The sequence below is a fragment of the Prionailurus viverrinus genome, chromosome C1, assembly GCF_022837055.1.
Source record: "Prionailurus viverrinus isolate Anna chromosome C1, UM_Priviv_1.0, whole genome shotgun sequence".
In the NCBI taxonomy this organism is placed as follows: Eukaryota; Metazoa; Chordata; class Mammalia; order Carnivora; family Felidae; genus Prionailurus; species Prionailurus viverrinus.
The window spans coordinates 103,402,111-103,424,099 of record NC_062568.1 but is presented as its reverse complement, the minus strand read 5'-3'; the positions used below and the strand labels follow the sequence as shown (position 1 = coordinate 103,424,099).

Genomic DNA, 21,989 nt, shown 5'->3' with positions numbered 1-21,989 from the left:
TGGTAGTGCAGTGTAGACACAGGGCCACAGCCAGGCTCTGGTAGGGAAGTGCCCACCTTGTGCACCTGCAGGCTGTTGGGTGGCATGTCCTTCCAGACTCCTGGTGTTTTCATCTTGAATTCAACCCCATAAACTAAATCAGCATGTGACAGATAATTCTGTGTCAGGTATGATGGTGAATACCACATTCCTTGAGGGCATTTGGACTCTTATCATCCCACTGTCTGGGTAATACATACACATGTACAGATTCTGCATACATATTCTGGATGCATTTGTCCATTTTAAACATAGCTTCTATTTTATACATCTTTTACAACACCTGCCTCACAACCATCCACCTTAGATGTCAATAATCTCATAGTGACTCTGTCTATCAAAGTATTCTGAAGCTTCCCCAACATTCCAGTTTATATCTAAAATACCTCAACAAGTTCTTCCAGAGCCATGCAAATATTCATCTCATCCTCTTAGGAGTTTTGATGGAATCAATGCCTTCTTCTGCTCCTATAGGCCCTGTGTTCATCTCTATTCTAACAGGTACTGAGTTGTATTATCTATCTCTTACTTGTCTCTCTTACAAATCTATAACCCCCTTGATGATCTGCACATATCTTACTTTCCCAGTGCCTGGCATATGGTAAATAATCAGTAAATTTTGAAAGAAGGAAAGAAGGAAGGAAGAAAGGAAGGAAGGAACGAACGAACGAACAAATGAACGAATGAAGGAACGAAGGGAGGGAGGGAGGAAGGTCAAAAAATTCAGTGGGATCTTGAAACTTTTTACATCTAAAGGAATCACTTCCCTGAAATAGTACAAATTTAGGTTGTACTTATTCTCAGTAGGATCAGAGACCAAAGCATTTTTCTTAGAAATTGTTTTGCCCTGGTATTTCTTGACTTGGAGTTGGGAGAACATCTGGAGAATAGAAGAGTTGCATGCCTAAGGAATTAGATAATTCCTGAAGGCCTCCTCTAGAATGTAGTAATGTCTGCACTAGTTTATCCTTCTGCATCGGAGTCTCTGATGTTTTAGGGAATTCATTCAGGTTTGAATTCCCACCATCTGTCTTGAACCTTCTGTCTCTTGTTAGTATTTAGGGTTCTATTTCTTTCCCACGCATCTGGATTTGTTTTATATGCCTAGTCCAGTCGTTTTCAAATTGGTTTCAAATTAGAACACTGCATTCAAATGATAGTGAACGCTATTATAGAAAACAAAAAAATACGGAGCTTCTTGAGCTGAAGTAGGAATGGGAAGCTGTCTCTAGGCTGCTGCTGCCACTGTCCTCTCCCAATCCACCCACCTTCAACCCACAACCTCATGTTGGCCAGCAGAACTCTTTGGTTTTCCAGGAGTGTAGTGGAAAGCCTCTACAAAGTAACAACTCGGCGTACCAGGATTTGGTCACATCTATTCTGGACAGCTTTGTATCAGTTCTCTGCATCCCATAAGACACAGCCCATAGAACACTTTTTCTCTGCAGTCCTGACCTTTGGGATCCCACACTTCAAATACCCATAGACCCATAGGTTTGATAAGCTTACTGTTGGATTTGTATAGACATTAAGTTGACCAATGCCAGATGCTCTGTACATATCTATGTGGATGTAGTTGGCTGAGGAGAGAGAAGCCATGCTCTCCTTGGGAGATGTTGGACCTATTTTCTTTCTTTCCTTTTTATTTTTTATTTGAGACAGAGAGAGAGAGAGAGGCAGAGGGAGAGAGAAAATCTTAAGCAGGCTCCATGCTCAGTGTGGAGTCCAATGCAGGGTTCAATGCCACCGTCCTGGGACCACGACCTGGGCTGAAATCAAGAGTTGGATGCTCAAACAGCTGAGCTACCCAGGTGCCCCTCTTTCTTTTTTATTGAAAGACATACATTTTATTCTCTCTCGACAATAGTTCTGGAGGCTAGAAGTTAAAAATATTTCTTCAAAGGCTCGAGGCTAGGATACTCCCATGCCTCTTCTTAGTTTCTGTGAATCCTGGCAATCCTTGGCTTGTAGATGCGTCACTCTGATGTCCTTTATCTTCACATGACCTTCTCCCTGTGTCTCTCTGTTGGGCCTATTTTCAAAGCTGCTCTAATACTCAACAAAGGATACCATATACCATTTAGCAAGACATTTTATTATTCATATCCTGCTTGACAATTTCCTTCTCATAAAAATAGAAAAAATATGAAGTGGAAACTCAAACCTGTAAAATCCAAAAAAATTTCTAGTTGAATGCCTTGAGCCAAGCCTTTGGGTTATGATGCTTGCATCTCAGTTATTCAAAAACATTATTTCTTTTTCTTTTATTTTACTGGTTCCCACTTTCCCATTCTTCCTTCTCTGTCTTCCACACAGCCATGAGTGGGAATAGTGCATATTTTGCTCTGTGACTCTAGAACTAAAAAAAAAAAATTCCAAGCCAAATAAACTAAGGGTTGTCAGAGGGAGGTGGGTGGGGGGTGGGCTAAATAGATGATGAGTATTAAGGAGGGCACTTGTTATGATGAGCACTGGGTGTTATATGGAAGTGATGAATAATTAAAAAAAAATCCAAGCCTCCTTAATTCTATATGATGTATTTCAGCTTCTTGGCCTGACATACAAAGCCTTTTATTTTTACCTTCCAACTTTATCACCTATATATTACCCACATCTGAATCATACCTGAACACTCAGCATCTCCCCAAATAATGCTCCTTCTTACCTCTGTGTGTTTTTCTTTTCCTGTAGTTGGAATCATACCCCTAACTCCTTATTTGCCTGGTAAGCTCCTCCTAATTCATCAAAACCCATCTCAGGTGACCCAGGTCTCTACTCACTCCTAAGACTGATAAAATATTTTATTATATTGCCACTGTGCTCACTTTTAATAAAACAAACGAACAAACAAACAAACTCAATTTATCATGATTATTTTGCCTTTCTCCTTGAATTTATTAAGGTCCTGTAGGAGAAATAGTTGCTTGTTCATCCCTGTGTCTACAAAGTATAAAGCAGGTTTTGCTGTCTTAAGTCTCCAGAAAGCATTTGTTGAACAAAGTATCCACTCTGGAGAATTTTATTACCACTCCAACAAAATTATAAACTAATAATTTTTCAATGCCTACTGTGTGTCAGAATTTAAATAAACAACAGTTACAATGCTACAGTTCTATCATTAAGAAGTTTTTGATCCAGTTTAAAGCAAACACAAGATCATGCTGGCTTGCCCTTAAGCACCTCTATGTTTTAGACATTTAACCTGGTAGTAACGATATTGATATTTTTAAATCAAATCCTCAGATTAGGAAATAGATTTTCAGGGAGGTAAACAGCTACATAAATTAATAATAATAATAATAATGAGAATGAGAAGGAGAAGAAGATTCAAATTCAGGAGTATAGAACTTTAAAGTATATGTTCCTTCCACTATACTACCCTGACTCCAAAGGCATGTGATCGGGTAGATGGATGAGTGGATGGACAGAAAGTGGATGGTGACACAAAGGGAAAAGTGAATGATATGGCAGACAATACAGAATGCATATTTTGTGAATTCAAAACGATGAACGGTTAAAAGAGTTGCGGTAGTAAGAAAGCTTTTCAGAGAAAGAGGCTTGTTGATGGAAGGTAGAAATTAGCTAGGGAAAAAAAAAATAAGGTGATATGCTCAGGCATTCACATGCTCAGGCATTTCTACAATTTCAGTTGTAGAAATTAAGCAGAGCACTGTGGCTAAATTTTACCATGCTTGGAACAGTAAAGCTGTAGACCAGCATCGCTGATGAAAATCTTAGCAGATCTGCACCCAACCAAGCTTTCTCATTCTGAAAGATGGAAAAACTAATATCCTGTACCTTGAGTGGGAACTTGGAACAGAGCAGTAAAGAGACAGTCCAGGCAAAGAACCTGGACTTGTTCTTCTAAAAAGGGGACCCATAAAGGGCTTTAGACACGTATGTGACTGGGCTGATGTACAAAAAGTGGTATCTTCAACATCAAAAGAGAAACCCATGAAGGCACTGGACCCCTGCAGTGGAGTCCATTCTTATATTTCTGTCCACAGAGCATTGTCAGTTTCTTGCTTTATCATTTCACTTTGAAAGCAGGAGCTCTTTTACATGTTGAATCTTTTCCATTCCCTATCAATCCCTATCAATCCCGAATTATGTGGCTTCCTCTGCACCCTTTAGTCTCTACTAACCAGACCATTGTCACCAATTAGCTTCTCTTCCGTTTTCACTGCCCCACTCAGTGGCACCACCCACCCACTGGGGGCTCACTTCAAAGCTTTAGGAGTCATCTTTGTTTTGTTGGGTTCCTTCACCAGCACCCCTGCATACATGATGCACACCCTAGTTATCAGCAGCCATCTGGTCTCTACAAAGTAAACTGTGCATCTCCACACCTGTTTCCAGCTCAGCTAACACACCCTCCTTCAATCCATCACCAGCTGTCACCCGGGCATCCTACTTTCTGAATACAACCTTCTCCCTTTCTGGCTCCCTTTTTCTAATGCCTGGATTCCCATAATCCCTAGAAAGACTAATTTCACCAACTACTTATTGTTCCTCAACCTCTTCATGTCCTCTCTGCTCTCCTTACCCAGCTGAAACTACACGGCCCATCACTGTAAATCATACTTTCCTATATGGTCTTACTTACCTTGGTCACGCTTTACTGAATGGACATATTTGCTTGGCAGAACTTTACTAAAATGCAACCGACTTTTTCTCAACTCCTGCCTGGTTTAGCTGACAGAAGACAATACAAACAATGCAGACTGCTGGTAGGCCACTTCAGATTCAACCCCACCAACTTCAAGTGGGTCTTTCTTGTGTCCTCTCTGTCTCGGTGCATTTGCTAAGTTGTGCATCTGCAGCTCAGACAGCTCTTTAATGTCTTCTCTTCTGTCCTCTGGCCTCCACCTCTGCCTTCTTCCCTAATCTAAGGGGATATCCCCGCTCTGCCAAGAAAACTAAAGTAACCAGAAAATAAGTACCACAACCTCCTGCCACCATATACACTAACCCGTCAATTTCTGAACCCATATGTTTTACCTTCTTCTCTTTAACTTAGACAAACTATCTATGATCTCACCTAGTATCATTTTATGCATTCCTTCTCATCCTTCTCATGTACTTGCACACATCACTCAGGCAACCCCTCCTTCCTTTACAGTTTTTCTTTAATTCTCTGTACTACTTCATTCGTATTAGAATTTTTCCTGAAAGAAAGAAAGAAAGAAAGAAAGAAAGAAAGAAAGAGGGAGGGAGGGAGAAAGGTAGGCTGAGGAAGGGAGGAAATGGAAGGAAGGAAGGAAGGAAGGAAGGAAGGGAGGGAGGGGGAGGGAGATAGGAAGGAAGGGAGGGAGAGAGGGAGGAAGGAAGGAAGGAAGGAAGGAAGGAAGGAAGGAAATAAAAGAAATATCTTCAACTTTCTTAATTTTAGCCATTGCCATATTTCTCTGTTCTCTTCTGGTCTACAAAAAATCTCCTGAGGCTTAATCTATATTTCCTATCTCCAGCTCCTCTCACTCATTTACTCTTAAACTCCCTCTAGTCAGATTTCAACCCTGTATCTTCACCAAAACTTCTATTTCTAAGGTCATCAATGATTTTCATGTTAAATCCAATTTTCCACTCAAAATCCCCATTTTAACTCCCATTGACATTGTCTACAGTCACTTTCTTCTCTGTAAAACTCTTCACTTAGATTCCAAAACATTCCCTATCCTAGCTTCCTTCCTTCTTTACTGGCCATCTTCCCTCTTGCTGATTCCTCTATTTCTCCTCGCCCTCTTAACGTTGAAGTCCCAGGGCTCAGTCTATGAACTTTTCTCTACCAATGCTCACTGCTTTGACAATCTCATCCAGTGTTATGGTTCCAATATTATCTTTTTGGTTTCCTAGAATTGTTGTTACACATAGTTCTGGAGGCTAAAATTTAAAATCAAAGCATCAGCATTTCTGTACTTCCTCTAAAGGCTCTAGGGGTAAGTAACTCTTTGCTGTCTCTTCCTAGTTTCTCTTGGGGTCTGACAACTTTTGGCATCCCTTGGTTTGTAGCTGCATAATTTTAATCTCTGCCTCTACTGTCATGTCACATGTCCTTCTTTTCTCTATGTGTCATCATGCATCTCTGAGTATCCATATCCGTCCTTTTTATAAGTACACTGGTCATTGGATATAGAATGCACTCTAACCCAGCAAGACTTGATCTTAACTAATTATATGTGCTACAACCCTAATTCTATATAAGATCATATTCTGGGGTGAATTTGGGGGACATTATGAGCCCAGTATACTGTCTAAATGTAGAAGAATTCTAAATTTCTATCTCCAAATTGGTCTCCTACCCTTACTGGCAATCTCCTCTCTACAATTACCTTCTCAACATCTGTACTTGGATGCCTAATAACCTAAAACTTTAATATGCCCAAGCCTGAATTCATGATCCTCTTTACTAAATATGTTTCCACCTCAAGTATCGGCAAGCCTATACTCTTATGTGCTCGGCCAAAAAATCTGGGAACCACTCCTGATATCTCTTCTTGTCTCATTTCCAGTAGGGTGTGACATAGTTTTACACACCCCCCTCAAAATATATCCTGAATCAGTTTCTTTACTTGCCACCAATTCCATTATTACTACTCTCATCCAAACAGCCAACATTTCTCACCGAGATTGTTTCTTTTTTTGAAATATGAAATTTATTGTCAAATTGGTTTCCATACAACACCCAGTGCTCAGCCCAACAGGTGCCTACCTCAATGCCCATCACCCACCCTCCTCTTCCTCCCATCCCCCATCAACCCTCAGTTTATTCTCAGTTTTTAAGTGTCTATTATGGTTTGGCTCTCTCCCTTATCCATTTTATTTCAATAGAGTCATAACTACTCCTCTTCTAGCTTTAGCCCCATATAGACTACTCTTACTAGAGCATTTAGAACAATCCTGTGATAAATAAAGCATATATCAGTGTAAATCAGATCAGTTGCTATAAATCAGTATTAAAAAGAGCAATCATTCCCCTGGTTGAAGCCCTTAAATGCCCCCCCCCCCCATCTTACCCAGTGTAGAAGGCAATATCTTTGTTGTGGTTATAGGGTCCTAAGGCTTTCATTACCTCTCTTTATTCATCACCTACTCCATTATCACTCCTCACTGGGGTCCAGTCACAATGCTTCCCTTCCAAGTTCTCAAGCAAGCATATGTCTGTCTTGGACTTTGCTTTCCTTATTCTCTCTGTGTGGAATGTTCTTCTCTGGATATATACATGGCTCCCCTGCCTCCTGCCCCCCCCCCCAAATCCTCTAAGGTTTTGCTTAAATATCACCTGTTTAAAGAGTTTTTCTCTGATTGCCATGTTAAAAAATGTGAGACCCTCACCTGAATTACACATATTCCTGACTTCCTGATATTAACCTGCTCTTCTCCACACAGAGCTTATTACCTTGCAGCATTTTGCTTATTGTTACATTTATTACTTATTGCCTATTTCCCTGCACTGGAATGCAAGTTCCATAAAGGCATAGATTTAATAAAATGGAAGGGTCTAGAACAGAAAATCTGAACATGATTCACTATACATAGGAGACATATTGTTCCAGTCATACAAACCCATTCTGAGTCACTATGTAAAAATATCTCCTATATAGATTTTGGTCAGACATTGTGGAAAGGCATGGTTTTCCACATAACTAAGTTTTCAGAGCACTTGTCACTATCTCACCTATCTACCTGCTCACTATCTCACCTATCTACCTGCTCATTTCTTAAGTCATGCATTTTTTAATTTGCCTAGTGATTTTCACCGTCCATTTAATTATAAACTTCATGATAACAGAGCTTTACCTGTATCTTTTCCTGGGGTATTCCCAGTGCTGAGAAAAAAAAATGTCTATCATATAGTGGGGGCTCGATGAATATTTATTGAATTTTTTTTTATAGACTGAATGAGTGAATGGTTTGGTGGTGAGTGAAAAATATTCCTTTTATGTCATCCATCTTACACACATATAATGCAAACAATTATTTCAGAGTTGATCATGATCGTTTCAATAATTATCACCCTTATAGCTACAAATGTTAGTTATTGTTATGGGTATAATCAGTACTATTAAACTATCACCAGTTGCCTATTTTGCTCTAGGGTTGTCTAAACTGATTTTTCTCATATTTCATCTTTGTACCTCAAAAATTATGACACGTTCACTATTTGCCTATACAAATTTTACATAAAAGGAAAAGTGTAGCTTGTCTAACGCAGTTGGTACATTTAGATATTAGTCATTACAACTAGATCTTCCCTCTGACCTGTGATCTGAATTTCTCCTCAGGGTACCAGCCACGCTTTGCACTTCTGCCTTGGAGCCCAGCATATAAAAATAACGACCTTGGGATGAAGGCCTATCTGTATGTTAATCCTACTTAGCCAGACTTCTTAGAGAAAACCTAAACACCAATCTGTGGCCAATCTGAAGCCAAACTCAGTTGTCCAGAGTTTGTCCTCAAATCACTGCATGCACAACTGAATGCTAAATTTAATGTCTTTAAATTAAAAAAAAAATCCTATATTTTTAAGCTACTTGGAAAAAAGGAGACATTTATACTGAAAGAATTGCAAACCCCGTGAAAGATAAAGTGAATTTTCATGGCAAAGTTAAACCTTAAGGCTCTTCTTCCTAGTTCTATCTTGGGCAAGGTGAGGAGAGATTAGCACCGAAAAGAATCAGCTATTCTAAAAAATATATATATATTCTCTGCTATTTGAGAATTTCTCATGAGTCAGTAACTGCAATGCTCTGAGCATTCCCAGATCCACTCAGCTATGATGGTTTTCTAGGGCTCAATTCATTTCTTATTCAAAAACAACCTTGAAAACCCTCAGAGGAAGTAATAAACAGGTACCAAATCCTCCAGCTTGTTCAGTGATGGGTTCTGGTTTACTTCATTCAGTCCTATTCTCAGCACCTTAAGAAGTAACAATTATCTTCTATTTCAGTGCTTCTGTTTACGTTTGCACAAAATATTCCACAACCTGTCTCACTTTTAACTCAAAAGTCATTTGCATGGCAACAGAGTCCCATTACTGGGAATCAATGCAGACCAGTTACCCCTCTTCCGTGGCACTCTGTCCAGACACTTTGTTTCCCTATGGCCTGCATCACGGGATGTCAGCCTTTTTTTTTTTTTTTTTTTTTTTTTTTGACAAAAGAAAGACACACCGAATGATGAAATGAGGAATTTACTTACTTTTTTTTTTTATTTTTACTTTTCTATTTTTCAGTTGATACAGATGACTGGAACCAAACAGGTTCCTCTGGCTCAGGCTTGTTCTCTGAATTCACTCTACAGCATGTGTAAAAGGCACAGTCCACAAAACTCCATGGGAAACACTGGCTATGTTTTATGTGCTTAGAGATTTCATTGAGCTACTAAAGATCTATTTTCCTTTCTGCTGAGACCCAATTAGAGTTCACTTACATTTAAAAACTCTCTCCTCTTATTTGTATATGATTTATGGGGTTTGAAGGCAATAGTCATTAGAACTCAACATAGTAATTAGTCTTTAAAGAATTCAGGATGAGGCGGCTTTTGTAAATTTTATGTTCACTTTTTATGAGCCAATGCTTTTGGATATAGATGCTTTTGATCATGGCACTAAAAACTTTACAATATTTGGAACCGTTAGTTGTACATGTAGTTTTGAACATTTAAAAAAAATTGATGACAACAGGTAGTGACAATGCAGAATCACAGAAATATGAGGTCACGATTTGTGACTTATCTGGTTGGCTAAAATGCCACTGAGAGCCACTATTTGCCTCCAATGAGGAAGTTATGCTCCTGTGTTTGCATGTCCCACGGTGCCCAGGGCAGAGCTCTGTCAGAGCTGGCCTTCCATCAGCATACAGTGGACAGAACGGTCACACTGTGTTGTTCCAGGAACGGTGTTATGAACACTGGCTTAGACAAGAGAGATACAGCCTTTCTCCCAAGACATGCACAGCCTAGCGAGTGACGCAGGACTGTAGAAGATGAATATGAAAGAGTGAAGACAAATTCTGGAAATGCATACGTCCAGGTAAAAAACTGGAAAATCAGGGACGGCTTGTCAGTGGTGCTAACACCTGAATTGGAATCATAAAGAACACGCAAACCTTGGGAAAAGAAAAAGAGGAAGATGCACATGTCTGTGATCGGATGGAAGGCAGGAATGCACATGGAAAATGAGCAGAAGATTAAAGAAATTGGGGATGTGAACCCTGTGTGCCTACAGGAAACCATTCACTATTTCTTCAACTCATAATTCTGCTTTTTCTAAACGGTATTTATAAAGTCAAAAGCACTGCTCTGGATGACAGCTCTGATATATCCTCTAAGGATGTCAGTCCAGGGACTGGGGGGCCAGTGGTGATTTGACCCAGCAGCACAAATACATCCATATGACAAGGTGCTGAGCCAACCTGTTTTTAATAATCAGATCAAAAAGTATCCTCACCATGTAATACTGTGTGCACCACTTAGAAAGGGTGAAGAGGGAACATTAAAAATAAATGTTGAGCATAGAATGATGATTTTTTCCAAAGTTGAAATATGTGAAAGGTGTAGCATGGTCCACATGGCACCCACATGCCTGGGCCTTTGTGTTTTCCTGATGCACCCACCAGCCCCATGCAGCCTGCCAAATGCAGAAACTGAAGCAGTCAGTGCTGGCTTCAGGCACTTCCATAAATGAAAATATAAATGATGGTCAATTAGAGATGATTTCCTAGACCATTTTCTAAAATCATTAACAAACAGCGTAACTAGCTCATGAATAACTTCAGGCACTTTTTACAATGCAAAGTCATCAAGACATAACCACAGGATCCTGTTTAATGGCGCAGAGACACTCGGATGGCGGTCTTTCCTGACGAGGGGGCGGGGTGGTTTCCTCTAACGGGGGAGTCCCATCTGCTCAGAAGTGAGGGCCCTATCCAGGATGGGGTCCCTCCTGGATCCTGACTCTTTCTTATTCCAACATGGGCCTTAGCCATGGTGACAGTGACCTGCATCCGAGGGATGTGCGCAGAGGATAAAAGTGGAGTTTACAGAGTGCCCATCCTGTGCCTCCCCTTGTGAAAGTTCTTGTATATTTATGTGTGACGTTGCACTTGATGAGCGAACAGAGGAGCACTTGGGGATGTCCCAGGATGTGGGCTCAAAGAGACTCCTCTGGCTCCTTCCCAAGACCCGTTCCAAGATTCCTGTCCCACCCCTAAGAGGAACCAGCCACTCCCTTGGGTCAGAGGCTGTGATACGACAACAATTTTGAAGTTACTGTTTTTGTTACAAATGGGGAGTGAAGCTCAGGGAAGTTAAAAATGAAGTCTCAGTGGCAATATGGGGCTTTGAACCCGAGGCCTATACTATGCCCTTTGCACGCCGCCATGGATTTGAGGTAGATAAGAAGCTGGAGGAGGGTCTCCGCCTCCTGAGCTGAGACACAAAGAGAGAAGAAACTACAGTAGCAGCCCAGAATACTTTCTGCTTTCCTTCTCAACCCCTCCTTTCTGAAAATGAGGTCCAATAGAAATAATAATAAAGAACATCATTCCCCATACCCGCATACCCACAACATACTAACGCACTCATACCCTCTCACTCATGCACTTGCATACATGCACGCTTACACATAACATGTGTCTTTCCTAACTATTTGCTTTAACCTCTCAAAAAAGATGTACGCATTGCATATGAACTGGGGAGAAAAGACAAGAGACTGCACTCTCCTGGGATGATAAACATTATGTAGTATACTTATGGGAGAAAAGAAAAAAAAAAGAAGAGGAAACATTAATAATAGTCCTTTGAGGAAAAAAAAAACCAATCAGAGGCCATGTACTTAATAGTGAATCCTCTACATTTCTGCCTAATCAATGTCTGTGTGCCTTTTTTTATTTTTTATTTATTTATTTTTTTGCTGGGTACTGGGACTGCTCAGCCAAAGGATTCTGCTTTCATGGAGCTCACACCTCCTCGGGAGGATGGAAAGTAAACCTAAATTTATAAACAAAACAAATGTCATGACCTAGAGGAAATGTCCCAGCTTCGACAGGAGCATATTAACAGGTAGAAAGGTGGCCACCTTATTCAAGGATATCCTCCCAACATTCTACAATGCCTGAGCCATGCATGGCCTTCCCACTGACCACCTTTTCTCTAGTCCTTTCTCCTGTATCAACACCAAATTTACCTTCCTTCACCATGCCTGACAGTGTGACTTCACTGTGAAGAATACTCCCTACCTATCAACATAGTCAAGTCCAAAGACTTGTATTCTCCAACCTTATCTCAATCTGGTAGCCATGTCTACCCAACCCTTCCTGTAGTCCTACACTCTGGCCAAAAGAGGTTTACATCCTTGCAACCTTTCTTGTTTTTCCTCCACTGTTCTTACATATAGTAAGGGCTGCCTAAATACTTGCCAAGTGAAAGGATGAATATGTTTCAGAAGACCTATGCTTACAAAGAAGACTAATGTTACTTTTTTCACTACATCAAACATATTTGTTCACTTATGGAAATATTGAAAAAGAGACAAGTGTGCATTGCTTGGAGGAAAAATAAAGTAACTACATTTGTGTCTCCAAATATTTAGCAAAGATCTTTAGAGTTCCTCAAGCTCTTCTTCAAGGTTGACAATACATTCTAGTTCAGAGAAGGGAATGTTAAAGCAGGAAATTCAGTTCCCCATGTAAATCCCAGCTATGCCACATGCTAATAAGGGGCTGTGTACCCTGCCTCATGAATCTGGGTTTACACTGCAGGGGGTTGGGGAGTCAGTGAAGTTTCTAATGGAAAGAATATGGTAGGATATATTTGAGAAGAATTCCAGAGAACTCCAGGCCTCAGTGACTTAGGGCAGTGAGGGATGGGAGCCCTGCAAACCATCTAAAGGCCTTTAGGTACCATCAAGGCAAGACTGAATAAGAGAAATGATAATTATGAGAGGGCAACACCAAGATCAGCAGGATTTGGTGAAAGGTTGGGTGTATTCAGGCAAAGAGAAGAGCCATGACTGTAGGGTTCCAGGTCTGGGGTGCTCTGTGCCAGCTGACCCCTCTCACATCACTCACCCCATTCTCTGTGGCCAACTGGACGTCGGTCAGCTCTTCCACACACCGTCCTCCCTCCCAAGAATCTGTTGGAGCCATCTCTTCTACTGGAATCCACCCCACCCAACCAGCCGGCCCCACCCACCCTTGCTACTTGAGGAGAACCCTCTCTCCTTCAGGGAATCCCTCTTTGCAGCCCTCCCCCAGTTTTGGTAGGAGCTCTCATACTACCCTGTATTTTCTCACAGGAAACTTCACAGTTTGTAATTCTATTTCTCACAGTGTATTCACATCTTCCAACAAAATGCAAGATCCAGGAGGACAGAGGTTCCTGTCTATCTCATTTACTTCTGTGTCTTCAGCATGTATCAAACGCATCTGGCATATGGTAGTTAACATGAATGCATGAAGGAAGGAATTAATTAATAGCTTTAGATAATACAGGCAATATGGAAAGAAAAGAAAGACAAGTTTTAAAATGGAACAAAAGTAGGTTTAACTACTATAATTTATGTGGGATATTAAGGTTATAATATAAAGTTAAAGATGGCAGGGGCTCCTGGGTGGCTCAGTCGGTTAAGCGTCCCACTTTGGCTCAGGTCTGATCTCACCGTTTGTGGGTTCGAGCCCCATGTCAGGCTCTGTGCTGACAGCTCAGAGCCTGGAGCCCGCTTCAGATTCTGTGTCTCCCTCCCTTTCTGACCCTCCCCCATTCACATTCTGTGTGTGTGTGTGTCTCTCTCTCTCAAAAATAAATAAACATTAAAAAAAATAAAGTTAAAGATGGCAAACAAACAGCAAGAGATGTGGGGACTGAATTTTGGAGAAAAGTGGTGGCTGGAAACAGCGATCTGAGAGCCACTGACGGGGGGTTGTGTTGGCTGTAACCCAATTACAATCACAGTCAACCATGTGTAATAAGATATTGCTTTATAGTAAGTTAGGGATATTGCTTCCCAGCTCAAAGACTTGTTAGAATGTGTGAGAATAAAAGACACTCTTTCAAAGAAGTTCCATACCCTTTCCAATGACAGAATCATTGTAGAATTCCATGCTGTGGGGGCTCAGTTCAAATCTTCATCCTGTGTGCCTATTGACATGTCTTCTGAGAGGCAGGACAGAGTAATAGTCACAATTAGCTGGCGTTCCAGAGTTCAGACCCCAGTGCCTCTCTTCATATTACCAGTGAGGCCCCAGGTCAGTTAAATGGACTCCCAGTACCTCACTTCCTGTGTGTACAAACTGGGTATATTGATAGCGTGTACTTCACGAAATTCTGGGAATTGAAGCCATATTAAGTAATTTTAGAGTTATCTGCAGCATGCCGTTCATAAATGTTCGCTCGTGTCCTAATTATTATTTTGATTATTATGCAATTCCTGAAGCTATTTTGCAAGAATTCCATATGGGATCAAGATAAATAATGCCACATCATCATCACCATCATCACCATCACCATCATCATTATTATCATCATCATCATCATCATCATCTTCTTAGTTGGCTTGGGCTTAATACTCCATCATTTTTGTGGTTGCAAAATGATTCTGCAAAGAGCTGATTTAATGCAGCACCATATTTAAGAGCTCCATTTATGCAATAGGGAATTGGAAAGAAGCAAGAGTGGTGGCGAGCACTGAAACAAGCCACCTGGAGAGCTGGTCTCATTACCAATTGATATCAATTGGATGTGTACAATTTGCTGGGTAGGCAGCAGCCTTGAAGAATTCTGAAAGACCTGACCCTCATCTCAAGTTCAAATTTCTGCCTAGTGAATGGGAAATTTCAGAACAGATGATTTCCTAGGAGAAGCAGGTTTATATAGAAAGCAACCAGTGGTTCTCATTTATTTACTGTTTTGCAAACAAAACTGTGCCTAAAATATCACACTTGCTACATACTAATTCCACTGCAGTTGGATTCTGTGTTAAACCAAAACATGGCCCAAATAATTCTTCTGTTGCTTTCCCTGGGCGAGGGACTCAAAATAGAGCAAACTATGAAATAAATAGGTCCATCCTATGTGCACACATTTCATTTGGATAACTCCTTTCAGTAGGACAAGAAACGAGTTCTTTTAGCCAACAGTGAGATTTAGCCATTCAGGTGCTTCAGAGCCAATACTCAACATGGGATTGTCAAATTGTAGCCCATACTTTGTCCACGCCCTCTCTCCTTATGCTCACCGTTAATTAGTATATGGAATTCTTGCAAAATAGCTTCAGGGATTGCATAATAATCAAAATAATAATTAGGACACGAGCGAACATTTATGAACGGCATGCTGCAGATACTCTAAAAGTACTTAATATGGCTTCAATTCCCAGAATTTCATGAAGTACATGCTATCAATATACCCAGTTTGTACACACAGGAAGTGAGGTACTGGGAGTCCATTTAACTGACCCGGGGCATCACTGGTAATATGAAGAGAGGCACTGGGGTCTGAACTCTGGAACGCCGGCTAATTGTGACTATTACTCTGTCCTGCCTCTCAGAAAACATGTCAAAAGGTACACAGGATCAAGATTTGGTCTCATATTAGCATAAAGCCACATTGGCTTCCAAAAGCCGCTTAGTGTCCCCTATCTGTCTTGCAAAACATCACTGCAAAGTCATTCCCTCACATATCCTCGTGCCACTTTGGTGGCACTTTGGTAAAACTGGGTTTGTTCAGCCACCATTCTCTTACTGGAGAAGAGCGGAAGTGATCGTTCTTGCCCTAGGGAAGGGAGGGCTTCACTCCTGTAAGAATGCTCAGGAAGGCATCAACTTAAGCCCTCAGAGACAGGTTTCTTAGAAGTCAAAGGCATTATTTATTGTTTGCAATTCATATTTGCAAAGTGCTTTGAGCTCCCTGGGGAAAGCTGGAATACAAACACTAGGTACGTGTATAATTAATAACTCTTCAGTAGGGATTATGGCCTCTTTGAGTAAGAGTGTATTTATACACTGACACTCATGGAAGAGAGTTAAACAATTTCAAAACAGCCCAAGGCATACTCCCTCTGGATGCAGGGAGAATTCATCTGCACAGCACTCGAAAGTGTGGATAGAGGCTACCAAGGACACAGCGTATTTCAGTCAGCCCCTACCTCAGGAAGCTACAGCATACCCTCTCACAGGAAATGACCCCACTAGCCTGACTTGAGGACTGGAAGGCAGGAGCAGTGATTGTCATTATGACTAAATGTGCTAAGAATTCTCTCTGAAGAATCATCCTTTGGAAACCACTCTATTTTTTTTTTCTGTTTCTTCATTCTCCTTTCTACCCTTTCTACCCTCCCTATCCTTAAATCTTTCTCGTGCTTACCAGAGAACAAAGTTGAAGGTTCCTACCATGGGCTACCCACCTGTGTTCCAACTCCCCTTCCTCTCTCTCATGCTGTCAGTTAGATCAGTGGAAGGAGGGAGGTGTTCTTCTTGTGACTGAGAGAGTGGAAGCATCAATATGCCTGCCATGATGTTAGTGTCCTCCTTATCAATGCTGGCAGGTGTGATCTGGAAAGAGATGTAGCTCCCTGGTACATCTGTGCTAGGTCAGTCACACAGAAGGAATTAGGCAGCCATGCTTTACTGTGTGAGCTTTAACAAGTCACCTAACCTCTCTGTTCCCCAGAGCAAAATAAAAATAGTAACATCTATTTGCAGATGTCGTGTTAGATTTTGAAAACAAACAAACAAACAAGCAAACAGAAACTAATGTAGGCTCTGGCTTTTCACCGCGCATAACAGACATTCAGCAAATACTAATTTTTCCAGAAGCCAGACCCCTGGCTCCATGCCCGGGGACAGAGGAGTGCTAAATGCCATACAGGGTAGGACTTAGACTCATTAGTTCTAAGTGTGGATCCGGATGTTGCCACCTTGGAGGGACACTCGGTCCTAGGCAAGCCCCTCTGCATTCTGGGAGCTCAGTCAGAGTTGCCACGTGGGACCTTTACCAAGTTCTGCAGCACCCTTGACAATTTGGCCCTGTATATCTAAGACCTTAAAATATATGCATACATGTAGATTGAGCAATTTCACATGTAGGAATTACCCAGGGAAACAGTTGAGGCCCCAAGATTCAGTGGTAAGTAATTCATCCTAACATTGAAAAAACCAAAACAGTAAAGCATGAAAAATCAACCTAAATATTCAACCACAGGAAAAATGTGAACAAGTTATAATCTAACACAATTTATCTGCTAGTATATAACTGTATGGAAAGACCCTGCAACATAATATTAGAAGAGAATATTTCTAAAACCGTATGCCTCGTCTGATTATATTTGTACTAAATAGGAATAGATAGATAAAAGTCACCTTCATTACGTTCTCTGTTGTGTGCACGTTACTTAATCCTCGCAATAACCCTTCGGAGGAGGGTATTAATCGGAAGTCGTTTTAAAGATATCTTGAAAGCAAGTACAATAAAGGAAGGTATTGAGGAGATATCCAAGTGGCACCTTCAATGCCATAGCGCATGAGAATCCATGGTTATGGTTACGCCCAGAGCTTCCTTGACGTGATTTAGGGGAGCCCGCTGTCCTGTTACTTACAGATTGCACCCTGTCAGTCCCTGCTTCCAGTGCCATTCAACAAGAAATATCTCTTGGCAGCTTGCAGAGGCCTTCTGCTGCCTCACCTCCCCTTTACAGCCTGGATATTTAAACATGAACTACCTCTCTCTGTGTGAAACAGCTGGCTAGGAAGCCTGTGCCTTAATTAGCTGTTTCTCCCTGGGGATTTGTGCTCAGTAAATTCACTCTTCAGAGGAAGTACAGCTGGCAAGATGAAACAACACAGTCAATTGTCTTAAAATTCGTTTTTAAGGGAAACATCGTTTGTGAATGTGGTGTGTGTGTGTGTGTGTGTGTGTGGAGAAGGCTTTGAGTAAAAACACCAGACTTCAGGCTCTAGGTGGAGAGCCTCTCAAAGCTAAAGTCTGGGTCATCAATAGTCAAAGAATAAAGATTTCAGGGGCGCCTGGGTGGCTCAGTCGGTTAAGTGTCCGACTTCAGCCCAGGTCATGATCCTGGGCTTCATGGGTACGAGCCCCACGTTGGGCTCTGTGCTGATGGCTCACAGCCTGGAGCCTGCTTTGGATTCTGTGTCTTCCTCTCTCTCTGCCCATCCCTCACTATGTCTCCCCAAAATAAATAAACATTAATTTTTTTTTAATGTTTACCTATTTTTGAGACAGAAAGAGACAGACTGTGAGCAAGGGAGGGGCAGAGAGAGAGGGAGACACAGAATCCAAAGCAGGCTCCAGGCTCTGAGCTGTCAGCACAGAGCCCAGTGCGGGCTCGTACTTGTCAACCATGAGATCATGACCTAAGCCAAAGTCAGATGCTCAACTGACTGAGCCACCCAGGCACCTCTCCAAAAATTTTTTTTAATAAAAAAATAAGCAAGAATAGAGATTTCAGAGCAGAGTATATGGTGTAAATCTTGGATCTTGCTTACTTTATAAACAATTCATTTATACTGCTCTGTCCCAGCTCCATCATCTGGGATTTGGGATGACACTAAATACTATGTGCTACATAGGACTGCACTTGGTGCCGCGTCTGAAATGTAGTGCAAGGCACATAGTGGGTCCCTGGTAAACATCTGGTAAGCAAATACTTCTATTATACTTGTAGAGAAGCCATTTCTCAGGAAAATCAACTATGCAAACAGCCGAGGAATAGCTAAGAGAAGAAGGGAGCCTGCCTTTGTTGAAAATACGGCAGTTATGTTTTTAGGTGTTCTACAAATTCTTCCTTTTTCGCAACACAATATTAAAAAAAATAAGTAGACATCACTATCAAATCGATGGCATGGAAAAGGTCTCTGAGAAATGAAATAGTTCTCTTTGTTTTTAAGTTTATTTATTTAGGGGCACCTGGGTGGCTCAGTCATTTGAGAGTCCGACTTCAGCTCAGGTTATGATCTCATGGTTCCCGGGTTCGAGCCCTGCACTGGGCTCTGTGCTGATGGCTCAGAGCCTGGAGCCTGCTTCAGATTCTGTGTCTCCCTCTCTCTCTGCCCCTCCCCCGTTCATGCTCTGTCTCTCTCTGTCTCAAAAATAAATAAACGTTAAAAAAATTTTTTTTAACAGGATGGCATTTCTGGAGTAGTGGGGAATTGCTTTGGGAAATGCCATAGAAAGACTACAGTGATGGGTTTAGTTTGCTAGAGCCTTCATAACCAAGTACCATAAGGGGGTACAGTGAAAATGTATTTTCTCACTGTTCAGAAGGCCATGAGTCTGAGTTCAAGGTGCTGGCAGGGTTCATTCCTTCTGAGGGCTGTGAGCGAGAATCTGTTCCATGCCTCTCTCTTGGCTTCTGGTGGTTTGCTGGCAATATTTGCTGTTCCCTGGCTTTTAGATGCATGAGCCTTTATTTTCACATGGCTCATGCTCTGTCTGTCTCTGTCTCAAAAAAAATAAACATTAACATTTTTTTAAGTTTATTTATTTCTGAGAGAGGGAGAGAGAGAATCCCAAGCAGGCTCTGCGTGTGCAGAGCTGGACGCAGGATTCGAACTCACAGACCGCGAGATCATGACCTGAGCCAAATTCAAGAGTCTGACACTTAACTGACTGAGTCTCCCAGGTGCCCCTGAAATAGTTCTACGGTCACTGCTATGTGGCATCAGGACTCCCGACATGATGTGTCAAGTACACCGTTCCTTATTCCATCCAAGTTGGCGTGCCCAGCTGTGGCCCGCTGTGAATGCACCTCAGACGTAGGGCAATAGAAGGTGGAGCTGACTTGGAGACTGTCTTCCTTGGACTTCTCGTCCACCCCTGATATACGGTCTGCAGCTCACCAAGACCAGAACCAACCACAGACAGTAAGCTAAAGGGCTCCCCGGACACAGACAGCCTTGATCTGAGACAGCTGACAGCAAGGAGGACAGCTACAGACCCAGACAAGAGAATGCAGCAGCTGCCTTAGAACCCCTCTATTACAGCAGGCAGTGAGCATTAGTGTTTATTGTCCTGACATGGAGCTCCTTACAAAAGGATGCATCACATTTAGCTATGAATTGCAATAAAGCAACAAAATGCATTACACAAAACAAACGCTGAAAGCGTGATGTTTTATGTAAAAATCAAATAAGGATATAAGTGGGCTATGGTCTCCCTGACTTCCTCCCTTTGTCTTCAGATACTGCTTCATCCATGAGAAGCCCGGGGGCCGGGCCGAAGAGATGCTGTCTGGGTGGCTTGAGTCTCTCACAGGTCCTCAGTGATGGGAGAAGAAGGGCTTGGTTACTGTGGGTTATTCTGGGGGCCTGGGGTGATGTCTGGAAGGCGTCATGACCTTCTCATAACATCCATAGACATGCCACAGCGTACGAACTTGGGTGTTCAGAGATGGCCGTTCCAAAGATGTCATCTGCCTCAGGCCTGCCTGGACACTGAGAGTTGAGGAGACAGGCTGCCGGAAATCTCCGTGGCCCATGGGCAGCAGGCAATGTGCCGTGGGACATGGGAAAGAAGCCAGCTGGGTGGAGCCAAAGCTTCCTAATGATGAGAATCCGTGTACATACTCATTAACAATCATTATTTCTGGGGCTTCATCACAGACCCACTGAATCAAATCTCCAAGAAAAGACCTGAGAAGGTGTATGTTGATCCACTGCCCAGGTGAGCCCTCTCACAAGGAAGTTCTGGAGCTATTATCTGGTTAAGGTAATGTTTCTCAAATGAGAACCTACATGAGAATCACCTACCTTGTGTAAAGCACAAAGTATGGGCCCTACCGCCACATTTCCAATTCTGTAGGTCTGGGTGGGACATCAGAGTTCACATTTCCAGTCAATTCCCATGTGATGCTGATGCTGATGATCCAGAGACTCCACACTTTGAGATCCTCTGGGTTAAAATAACATCTCTGGTCCCGAGGATGGGGAGGAGAGGGAATTCTGTGTTGTGTTCCAGAGTTAAAAAGCAGTCTGGGTCTGAGGAGGGGCTGGAAATTGGGCCCCGAAATTCTGCTCACCATCTCCCTTCCTTCTCTCTTTACTTCTCTCTGTACATATCTTTTTCTTTTGGGGGGGGGGCGTGGGGGGCATCCTGCTCCCAATTCTAAGTCACTCCATCAACAGATCTGAACATCAGTGGGGCATGAACGGATTCTGCAAAGCCATGCAACTAACTTAAAATATTTAACTTCACTAGTAACTCAGGGAATGAAATTAAACAAGATTAATTACCTTAAAAAGGTTTTAAACAGGGTGAGAATATGATCATAAAGTTTCTTAAACTAAGGTACCTCTTTCAGCTTTTAATATTTAGTACAGTCATAAATCTCTGGGTGCGGTTTCAAAATACAGATAATACAGATTTTTAAAAAATACCATTTGCAAATACTATGTTAACTAAATTAATATGCAAGTATTTTGGTGATATAAACACCAAAGTATATTAAAATACAAGAATAACCAGAAGAGAGATTTAAATCCCTAAATTCACTATTTTTTATTAAATAAGCCAATGTGATTTATAAAGACTCTTTCCTGCGTGTTCTTGTTTTTCTACAGTTAAAGACACATTTTTTTAAGTTTATTTATTTATTTTGAGAGGAGGCTGCAGAAAGAGAGGGGGAGAGAGAGAATCCCAAGCAGGATCCACGCTGTCAGTGCAAAGCCCAATATAGGACTCAAACTCGCAAAATGTAAGATCATGACCTGAGCCAAAATCAAGAGTCGGACGCTTACCTGACTGAGCTACCCAGGCTTCCCAAGATGCTTCTGAGGTTCTAATGAAAGCTATGCATCCTTTCCACAGAAGAATCTTGCACACAACACATAACATTTGATTCCAGATGTTCCTGGATGTGACATGTGCTGGAGAGGGTGGTCTGATGACCCCATTCCAAGAAGTGTAGATATGACAGCAAGTCTTCTGCAGAAAGCATATTG

At 41.7% G+C, this 21,989-nt stretch overlaps 1 protein-coding gene across 1 annotated transcript in view; it reads right to left on the bottom strand.

Annotated features, from left to right (window-relative positions):
• The window catches only part of CNTNAP5 (contactin associated protein family member 5), a 796,934-nt gene that overhangs the window by 48,681 nt on the left and 726,264 nt on the right, over nucleotides 1-21,989 (bottom strand). The window lies entirely within an intron of this gene.